At 40.3% G+C, this 10,832-nt stretch overlaps 2 long non-coding RNA genes across 5 annotated transcripts in view; one reads left to right on the top strand and one right to left on the bottom strand.

Moving 5' to 3' along the window:
• Positions 1 to 421: 421 nt before the first annotated feature.
• LOC125617470 lies at positions 422 to 9,110 on the bottom strand. 3 transcript variants are annotated; one of them, XR_007348493.1, is made up of 3 exons: positions 7,538 to 9,110; positions 2,772 to 6,162; positions 422 to 674 (listed from the first exon to the last, which is right to left on the bottom strand). It is a non-coding gene; the product is annotated as an uncharacterized LOC125617470 (long non-coding RNA). The 3 variants fall into 3 exon arrangements; XR_007348496.1 differs by having other exon boundaries at positions 422 to 2,931; positions 3,609 to 6,162; XR_007348495.1 differs by having other exon boundaries at positions 422 to 6,162.
• Positions 5,750 to 10,832, top strand: part of LOC125617471 — a 94,939-nt gene continuing 89,856 nt past the window's right edge. Inside the window, exon 1 of one of the 2 annotated variants that reach the window (XR_007348498.1) lies at positions 5,750 to 5,854. This is a non-coding gene — a long non-coding RNA (uncharacterized LOC125617471). The remainder of the gene's footprint in view (positions 5,855 to 10,832) is intronic. The other variant, XR_007348497.1, reaches the window with a different exon arrangement.

The following is a 10,832-nucleotide window of genomic DNA, read 5'->3' as shown; positions in this document are numbered from 1 at the left end:
TTGGGATCCTTTTGTTGGGGTTTCTCTCAGGCTTATGCAAAAGTAATAAAAAATTCAAATGGGAGAGAAATTAGAAAGATGGAACTTAGCTATTTTCTTTCCCAAATATATATATATATATATATATATATATATATATATATATATATGATGAAAATAGAGGGGAGATCATCGNATATATATATATATATATATATGCACAGGAATCTCTCATTGCATCTTTTTGAGGGAAAAAAAAAGTCACAAATGTCACAAGAGTCTCCTTGATAGTCCTTTGTCTCTTCAAAGGAGACATTTCTGTTCCGTACCAGTGCCGCATGATTGCTCAACTTCTGCTTTATCCACACCAAAATGGCAAGTAGGAAATCTCATGGGGGATGGAAGAAGAGGTAAGTAAGAAAGTGCATTTCCGAGAGTCCTGTGACATTTGTTTCTCATTATTTATTACCCCACTCATCCATCCATCAAACATTGTAATAAATAACAAATTGTAACTACCAATGAGAAGTAACTACCATAAATCAGCTACATGATCAAACAGCCCCGGTGCTAAAAAATGAACATTTCCAGATATATTTCCACAGATGCACTGCAGGTACAGTTGTCTGTTCATTGCTTTGTCCTTGATGTCTAGAAGCATGCCTGGAACATGGCAAATGACCAGTCACTACCTGCTGAATAAATGAATAAATGAAAGCTCCTGACATCCACAAGTTCACAACTTAGTAAGAGAAACTAGGAGCAATATGAACATAACAAGAAACTATGAGAAATATGGATATCACAATCAAATGTAGCCAATTTTAAGGATAGTCATATGAATGGCATATTAGAAGATCCAGAAACTAAATATGAGTCAAGGATAAAGATGGCAAGATTTTCTAGCGTAAGCCTTCCTCCTTATCGATTTCAAAGAAAACTCTGACAGTTGAAGTGCAGTTCTATCCATTTAGAAGCTTTAGGGAATGATGAAAAGGAGAAGAAAAATCAAGAGGAAACTGAAGTTACATTGTAGACATTCTCATATAAGCAAGGATTTCATACCTTTTATGCCTTGATTTCCCACCATTTCCCAGGCTTTTTGTTAAAAAGCATGAGACAGAAGGTCCAGTCATGTGACTGCTTTGTACGCATCACACATTCAGAGAACACTCCACCTTTACAGTATTCAGTGCACTTGAGATTATTCACTGTTCATTCTTATCTGAATCTTGTGGTATAGGAACTCTTACTATTTCTATTCTATCAATGAGAATAGAATAATTGTTTCATGGAATAATTATTTTCTTTTGAGTAGAATCTAGGAGACAGATAATATTATAGCATCCTGGGGAGAACACTGAATTTGGAGTCAGAAGTTCTGGGTCCACGGTGACTAGAAAGTTAAGGCTGGGGAGGTCTGAGTGTGTTCGAGCCAAATATCAGAGTAAGGTGATATCCCAGAGGCCAAGAAGGCTCTCAGAGTTTCAAGGAAGCAAGAGTCCTGAGACAGACACTGTTACCATAGTCAGGTCAAGCTCTGGGTCAGAAACCATACAAGAAAGACATACAAGACATACAAGAAAGAAAACTGATAGCAGAGAAGAGCAATTAGAATGTGATAGTGTGGTGCTGGTAACTGAGGCAAGGCTCAGCAGGCTACACATTTCTTCTTCATGTTCTCTCTGGGCACAAACTAAGTCCAGGGATGTATGTGAGTTTCAGGCCTGGAAGAGTTGGATGGACCAGTGAATTATAGGATTGTGAGCCCAGCAGTGGAGTCAACAGAGTCTGAAGGTCCAAATGGGAACCTAACTGGAGGATATGTTCTGGCAATTTCCAGGGGTTATGAGCCTCAGTGATCTAGGGCTTGTAGTTTGTAAGAATAATTTCCAAGTTCCCACAGTTTAAAATCTCAAGGTGGCTCCAAGCAGGAGTAGGGTAGGAGATGGACCAAGGCCCTGAGAGCAGGGTATGGCATAGAGAATGCTAGTAGTATGTATTGGAGAACTGTTTCCTGAAACACTGGGGATGGAATAATAAGCCCACTAAAAAAAATCTGGAGGAAATTGAGACAGGGATTCACTCTAGGCTCTAACTACCCCTCTAAAGAGCTCTTCCTCTTTAAGACTAGATCTTTCCCCAGAGTTGAGCTTCAAAGGTGAGGGCGAAAGTCTGTCCAACAGCAGTCAAACACAATACTATCAGAATCCAGCCACCCATGGACCACAAATAAAGAAAACAAGTGAGTGAACCCCTGACTCAAATGGGAGAACAGATGGGTGGAAATGAAGTCACATCTGGTCTCCAGAGAATCAGCATTGTCCTGTCCTGGGACAATGTTCTTGATGGACCCTGAATCTGAATCATGTCAATCTAAATAAGAATGAAAATCTAAATCTTGTAAAGTGTGAAACTAGATCCAACATGGTCAAATGCCTTCCACTACCATCCATTAAGTCATCAATTAAAGTTTGATTAGTTTTTAGTTTAGAAAAAAATATTTTTATACATTTAGTGCTCCAGATGTCGGCGACCCAAGGATGGAGATTATTATGTAATGGAAGGTCCATTAGAGGTCATTTAATCACACTTCTCACTCCTGAGCTCTCTAGTACATTCTTTACTGCAAATCAAATTCATGACCTCTGGAACTAAAAACATGACCCCTCCAGCCCTCAAGCTCTGAAAGCAGTGGAGCACAACATTTCAAGAGCGAAGTGTAGAATTTTCAACTGCAAACTAAGTGGAGGCAGTGATCATAGCCAGGTTAGATCAGTGGCAACAGTTACCTGCACAACCCCAATTCAGCAGCCAATCGGCAGATCTGCATTTCCTTTTTGAGTTCTACAGATTTTGTTCATAAATCGGCTACATGATCAAACAGCCCTGGTGCTAAAAAATGAACATTTTCAGATATATTTCCACAGGTGCACTGCAGGTACAGGTAACCTAATAAAAACAACCACCATAACAAAAAATTATTATTTGCATCACCACTCCCCATCTCATAATTGTTTTGCATTTCTTTGTCATACCAAGTGAAGCAAATATGTAAAAATCGTAAAGTCTGGTCTAGTTTCTGTTTTGAAAACACTTTTTTTCCTGGGAAAACAAATGTTTGCAAACTAAAGAAATATGTATGCCATAGATAATATTTCTAGCAGTAATATAGGTTCTAGATCAGGAAAAAATCTTTCAGGGGAGGGGCATCAGTCTTTAGTTAATTTTCAAAGAGATATGATGATCTTGGGAGAACATATTTCCATAGGAGATGATGTCAAAGTTGAAAAGAGCTTTGGTGAATCCAGGCCTTTGGGGAGTTCATCATAGCTGTTCTTTTATGCATCAGGACTCCCTTTCTCTCCCACCTGTCTTTCTCTATCTGCTCCCTTGCTCTGATTGGTATTGTCCTACAAGGTCTGGATGCAGTGTATTTTCAAATCTCATTGTTGACCTCAATGACCTATTTAAATATATTGATCCAACCATGTGGTACATTTTGCAGTTTCTCACATAGGCCCAAATTTCTTCCACAGATCTTTGCTGGGGCTATTTCCTCTGCCTCAAATTCCCTTCCTCCAACAACCACTCCTCCCACCCGCTGCAATCAGCTAATTCATGCTTACGCTGTAAGACTCAGCTGCACCATCACCTTGTGGGAGATGCCTTCCTGCCACGTGTGCTACACGTTCCAATTTTGTCTACTGTATACCAGGAGCTGTATCTAGTGAATGTTTATGGGAGTAACAAAAGGAAGTTAGGACATTATTATGAAGCCTGGAGACTGGTTAGGAAGGAAGGCAGACATTAAGAAGGAAGGGAGGGAGGAGGGCAAGCCAAATGTCCTATGGAACAGCAGAACACATGACGTTAAATTCAGTAAGAGGAAAATGTGGATCTTGCTTGCCAGGTGTTTCCAATGTAATTGGAGCTGGTGAGACAACCCCCAGTGAGAACATTAAAGCTATAAATTTACAGAACTATGATCAAGAATCTATGGAGTAAATATACAGTAGCAAAGCAATTAAAATGGGAGAGTGTTATTTTCTCTCCTTCCTGGGGACTGGGTGTCTTGTTCTTTCCTAGGTTCCATCTGTTGTTTAAGGAAAAGTAAAATTTATGTACAATGTATATTTCCCTCTCCGTTTCCTTTTTCTTTGAAATATTCTCAACATGAAATGACACAGTGTCTTGGATTTGCTTCAGAATAATTTGGGGTTGGGGGCTGGTAAGTGGGATATAGATGAAACAAGCCTGAGAGTTGATTATTGTTGGATCTGGGTGACAGGTACAACGGAGCTTATTAAATTCTTCTACTTTTGTGTGTGTGTCTGAAATTGTTCATAATAAAAAGTCCAACATCAATCTTCATCATGAGCCATGAGTTCTTCTCCAGTGGAGGCCATTAAATATTAACTGAATGTTTACACATGCCTTAGACAAGAGGTAATACACAGGCACAGTATGTCAGATATTTGACAAGGCACAAGATATTAATTGTGATAAATGCAACTCTCCCTGTGCTCCCTGCTTCCCATTCAGCCTGAATACTGCTTGTCCTAAACCCTGAATCAGTTTAGGAATGATTTATTTTCATAAATAAAGCTGCCAAGGGTTACCAATGGCTCTACCACTGGAAAAGGGAGAAGCTTTCTCCTCTCATTGGATAACACCCAGGGCCACTTGTATATTAAATACCCACCAAATGTGAGAGCACTTACTAAGGCCATGTTATATACCCTTTATTATTTTCCAATATGTAAAATGAATCAGAGTACCTACCTTGTAGGATCTGGGGAGGAGTAAATGAGTCAGCACACAAAATGACCAAGAATTTAGTCCAGCATGTGGTGAGCACCCAGTAAGCTTTACCATCTGTGTTAGCACTAGCCTTAGCAGTAGTGTTAGTATTGGTGTTGGTACAGCTCTTGGATTGTTAGAATGACATTTCTAGATGGAAGCGATCCAGATGGACTGATAAAGAAGAAGGATTCCTGGAAGAAGTGAGCCACACCTTGATGGAGAGGCAGATTAGTTTTTTGACAGAGGAAGAAGCATGGTTTTCTGAATAGAAGAAGAGGAGAAAAGACAACAGAGTTAGGAATGATCATGGACATTGCAGGGGAGAGTGAGGTGATAGTAGTGTCTAAAGCAGGATGTGTGGGATGGAGGATGGGGAGTGAGGCGGGGTGGGGGTGGAATGTGCGTGTAAAGAACAGGGAAGCGAAGTTTAGACTTGAAGAAGGAGGCAATGTGGAGCCAGGGGAGTGATCTGGTCCAGGGAGGGGTGAGATGAAAGCATATTCAGGAGGATTAGGCTGGCAGGAAGCATAAGATATCTTGGTCTTGGGCAGGTTCAGACCAAAGGTTGACACGAAGTCCCAAAGGGACTGTGGTTTTCTGAGGTTTGGCCCAGCTTTGGGCTCCCAGCTGCAGTTTTGACCCTCCTTGGGAAAGGTAGTTTTCAAATAGGGGACCCCATGGTGTCTCTGGGTCTCATCCCTCCACTAGCTCTACTCAGCAATGTTACCCCAAGCAGGCTGGGATTTTCAGAGGCAGCTCCCAGAACCTGTCTCTTCTGGCTTTTCTCCCCTGCAGAGAGAAGAAAATGCATTGCTCAATTTGGCCAGGGGCCTTTGTAGTCATAGGACCATGGCTGACCTTGGCTTCTCTTTGACTTACCTCATATGTCCCTCTCCTCCTGTGTAACCCTTTTCCCCACCTGTTCATACCTTGAACTCATTTAAACCTTCTCTACCACCGCCCTCTGGCTCCTTTGTGTGAAACCTCTAAGGAGGAATTCTGTTTCCAGGCCCAGGAGCAAGATTTGGAAAGATGGTGTGTGCTGCCAGGAAGGAAAGTTAATGAGAGGGTGAGTATCCTTACTCTGACTTTCTTTCATTGCTAGTATTTTATAGGTAACAAGGAAAGCTCCAGGCATTTGTACCCCACCCCCAGGTAGGCTTTGAGCAGGGCCAGGGCTGCAGTTCTTGCTCAGCCACCTCATGGCCCAAATCTTGCACCCTCTCCAGGAACAACTCCTCCATTTGGGCAATGGTGACTTGGGCTCTTGCTCTGTATATCCTTTCAAGCTCCAGTCTTCCAGGTTTCCCTGAGAATCTTGCCAGTCTGAGTGCATTGACTTGGCTGCGATCCTGGGTCTAACCAGGGCTGTGGCTGCTGAGAGGGAAAATTAAATAAATAACTATGGAGAAACCACTCTTGCAAACAAGTCACAATCACATGTATGCACACGCACACACACAAACTCTGACTCTGTCCCACTCTCTACAGAGTAACTTACTCCCCCAAACCTTCCTGCAGTACTGGGAATTTAAACCAGGGGCACTCTACCCTGAGCTATATTCCCAGCTCTTTTAAAAATGTTTATTTTGAGACAGGATCTCACTAAGTTGCCAAAACTGGCCTTGAGCTTGCAATCCTCCTGCCTTAGCCTCCCAGCACAAGCCACCACACCAGGCTTGATTTACACTTGTCTCAAGAAGCTTCAGTGAACATACCACTTATAGCCCCAGGCAACCCCCTCTTTAGAGTTGAAGTTTTTCTTTCTTTATTACTAGTCTACTCACTACAGGTGCTTAAACTTATGCTTTGAGGACTTTAAGGAGAGAGAGAGAGAGAGAGAGAGAGAGAGAGAGAGAGAGAGAGAAATGGAGGGGCCAGGGACAAATTATACTCTCCAAGGACTTGTTCCCAATGACCAACTTCTTCCAGCCATGCCAGACTACAATTACTGCCCGGTAACCCATTTGAATAATGAATCCATCAAATGGATTATCCATTGATGAAGTTACGGCTCTCATCATCTAATCATTTCCCCTCTGAGTGTTCCATTGCCTAGCATATGAGCGTTTTGGGAGATGCCTCATGTTCCAATCAGAACACAGCATAAAGAGCTGCACTGGAAACACTATGCACTCCCTTTTTTGTTTGGTGGACTTTTCTACCAACTAAGTCAATGCCATTTAGTTACCTTTGTGGTAACAGAATGCTCGCCAAATGAGGGAGTAGCTTAGAAATCAATTTCCTTCGATGGGTGCAGTGGTGCATGCCTGTAAGCCCAATGGCTCAGGAGGCTGAGGTAGGAGGATTGCAAGTTCAAAGCCAGCCTCAGCAACTTAGCAAGACCTTGTTTCAAAATTAAAAATAAAAACAGGCTGGGGATATGGCTCAGTGGTTAAGCACCCCTGGGTTTAATCTGCTTCTCCCAAAAAATGAAATCTATTTCCTTGAGGCACTGGCTCTTTCTTGCCCTTGAGTTCTGTGGTTCTTCCTAATCTTTGAATTCATTAACTGTGCTCTCAACAATATCCATAACCCTGGGTCAGCTGCTTTACAAATGCAGGCACCATTCTGAGTTGAAGTAGTTCCATGTTGAACTGTCACTACTATTAAGAGTCGACAAGAGTTCTCCCAAGTTTGGCCCAGCATGTCCATGGTCAGTAATGAAAGAAAGTGACATGTACCATTTTCTCAAGAAGCTGAGCTTTCATTCCTGTTAAACAAGTAATCAATTAATCAAGCATGTACTCACTGAATGCCTTTTATGCCGTGAAGTACTAGGTTGCTTCCCCTCCCAGGAATTCTGACGTCAGCTTATTGCCCTTACTCTAGAATCTCTTGGTTTCTCTGAACTATTTTCACGTGCTTCTTCCTCTGAAAACTGAAAAAAATAACTGATCTCTAAGCACTCATGGACCAAGCAGAGAACTTGAATAATTAAGAGTCAGTAAAAGTAACTCATTCAGTTATTAAGTTGTCCATTAACTTTGGACCATATGGATTTTTTTTTAAAAAAAATTTATTTTAAAGCTATAGTTCACAGTTAGAGGAAGGAATAGCAAAAAGTATCAGTTGCCTGAATACCCACTATCCTGTTTCATCAGAAATTGACATTTAGACAGTTGATTCAGGATTTTCTCTTTTTTTTTCTTTCTTTTTCTTGTAGTGCTAGACATTGAACCCAGGACCTTGTACACCCTAGGCAAGTGCTATACCTCTAAGCTGTATCGTCAAACCCATTTTTTTTTTTAAAGAAGTGGAGCTTTGTACTTTAGTTCCAGTTCTATTATGAGATGTAGGGATGAGTTGGTTATCTCTGTGCTCTGTATTTAAAATGTGGTAAAGGGTGAGGCTAGGCTAGGAAGGAAGTGATAAAAGTTTCAGAATCTATTGCAGCAGAATTGTGAAATATGCCTAAGAGAAATTCTAACATAGTTTAGACTGGAGCTTATCAAGTGTACTAATTTTTTTAAAAAGTTTAAGGGACTCTTATTTTCTCTAGCTATAAAAAGTTTTTGGAAAACTCTCAATCTACAACAAAATAAAATTATCTTTATTTGTAATGTTGTCTCTACTCTCTTTAAATAAGCCATATCCAAATTATCATCACTTAGAATTTAAGAAGATGACTTTCATTTGATTTCATTCCTTATAAATCTCAAAAGTTCAATGTCATTTTTCTAGTTTTGCCTGGTTTAATGAATCTCTAGAATTTTTTCTCTAAAGGGAAAGATGTGTAAGTAGTTAACTCAGCTTCATTAATGAGTTGCTACTTGAGGACTCTGAGCTTCAAAGAGTTTCACTTGATTCAGAAACTTGGTTTATATTCTTTCATGTATATTGAATGAAACAATCTAATAATCATTTATAGAATTTAGAAAATGTAAAGCATGTGAAAATACTTGAACAAGTTAAAGATGACTCTAAAAAGCTGGGTGTGGTGGTGCATGCCTATAATCTCAGAGACTTAAGAGACTGAGGCAGGAGGATCACAAGTTCAAAGCCAGCCTGGGCAACTTAGTGAGACCCTGTCTAATAGCATATATGAAGCCCTGGATCTGATCCCTGCCTGCCCCCGCAAAAGACTAAAAATTTCCAAATTTTCCATGCCTGTTATAGATACTGTTAAAATGTTGGGGATATAGCTCAGTGGTACAGAACTTGCCAAACATGGGTGAGACCCTGAGTTTGGTTCCTGGTATAGTTAAAAAAAGAGTTACTATAAAAATCATTGTCTTCATATATACAATGCAATATTATTCAGCATTAAAAGAAAATAAAATTATGGCATTTGCAGGTAAACGGATGGAGATGAAGAATATAATGCTGAGTGAAGTTAGCCAATCCCAAAAAAACAAATGCCGAATATTTTCTCTGATTTAAGGATGCTGATTCATAACGGAGTTGGGCAGGCATGGGAGGATTAGATGAACTCTAGATAGAGCAAGGGAAGGGAGGGGAAGAGAGGGGACATGGGGGTAGGAAAGATGGTGGAATCAGATGGACATCATTACCCTAAGTGTATGAAGGGTAATGAAGACATAAATGGTGTGATTCTACTTTGTGTACAACCAGATATATGAAAAATTGTGTTCTACATGTGTAATATGAATTGTAATGCATTCTGCTGTCATATATCACAAATTAAAATTTAAAAAAAAAGAGAAAAAAAATCATTGTCTTCCAGGACCAAGATTATGTCATACATTTTATGTGCTTAAATGAATTTAAGAGAGAACAGTCAGTTGAGTTCAGTTTGAATGACGACAGTGACAATGAACTTAGCTCAGAACTATGAGAGGTTCAAAGATGACTAATTGTTAGTTCATCATCATCAAATTGTGTAGTCAGGGAGATGACATGTGTATACAGCTAAATGGACCTCAAGGTGGCAAGAAGCAAGTGCTTCTAACAATCACACACAGGAAATGCCACGTGACACTGAGAGGTTTGCTAATTCAGCAAAGATTTATGTGGCAAGTACTGAACAATCCATTCTAACTGCCAGGAATTTTAAAAAGTCCAAGATATGAGGGTATTTTTTTATTTCTTCATTTCTCAAGCCAACAACACTCTTTACTCCTCTTACTTGACCTCTTGGCAGCATTGACACTGTAGTCCATTCTCACTCACTTTACAGTCTCATTCCTTGCTTCTGCAACATCTTTGCTTTCTTCTTCCTTTTGTCTCCAACCTCCATTCTGTTCCCTTTTCTCTGTCAATCCCTTCTTACCCCAAATATTTATGAATACATTTTTCTCTGTTTTAATAACACCCCTCTTTCCACACTACACCTGAATAAATCTTATTTAACCTTCAGGCCTCAGCTCAATTATCACTTCTTTCACAAAGATTAACTGATCTCCCTATTCCCCAAACCTTGCTCTACCCGGTTCAGGAGCCCCTAGATGGACACACCTGGTACTGGATTGGTACTGACCATATTTCATTGTCATTGCTTGTATCATCTAATTTTAAACACAAGTCATGCTTACCACCATATGCCCAGCTCATAGTACAGTGTTGGGCTAATATGGAGCAACTTAATAAATATTTCTTGAATAAATAAATGAATGAATTTCTTATCTAGGCATCAAGAAATCCGGCTTGGTTAAGGAAGATTCATATAGGGGATGAAGGGAAAAAAATAGGCTCGAGAGATAATCTTGGCTTTCCAGTTAAAAAAATTTAGGTCCATTCTCTAGATAAAGTTGATATTTAGAAGGCGTCTGAGCCAGAGATCCACATGTTCTAGTCTTAGTCTAGCAATTTGCTTTGCTACGTGATATGGTATGACCCAGGCAGTGAGGCTATTTGGGGTAGTTTGGTTGAGCGCTGGTGAGGGCAGACCCACAGCAACTGTAAACAGAGAGCAATGGTAATGGACCGGAGGATATGGTAACCGAAGGGATGTTGTGGGTAATGGAGGAGAGGCAAGTTCTGAAAGGAATTCTGAGCATTCTCTTCTAGATCATCACCATTCATTGGGAGAAGGGGAGCAGAGGGAGGGCCAGGATTATGAGAAAGAGTCCATTTCTTGATAAAGC

Source organism: Marmota marmota, unplaced genomic scaffold, assembly GCF_001458135.2.
Source record: "Marmota marmota marmota unplaced genomic scaffold, marMar, whole genome shotgun sequence".
NCBI lineage: Eukaryota > Metazoa > Chordata > Mammalia > Rodentia > Sciuridae > Marmota > Marmota marmota.
This window is presented reverse-complemented; position numbering and strand designations above follow the sequence as displayed.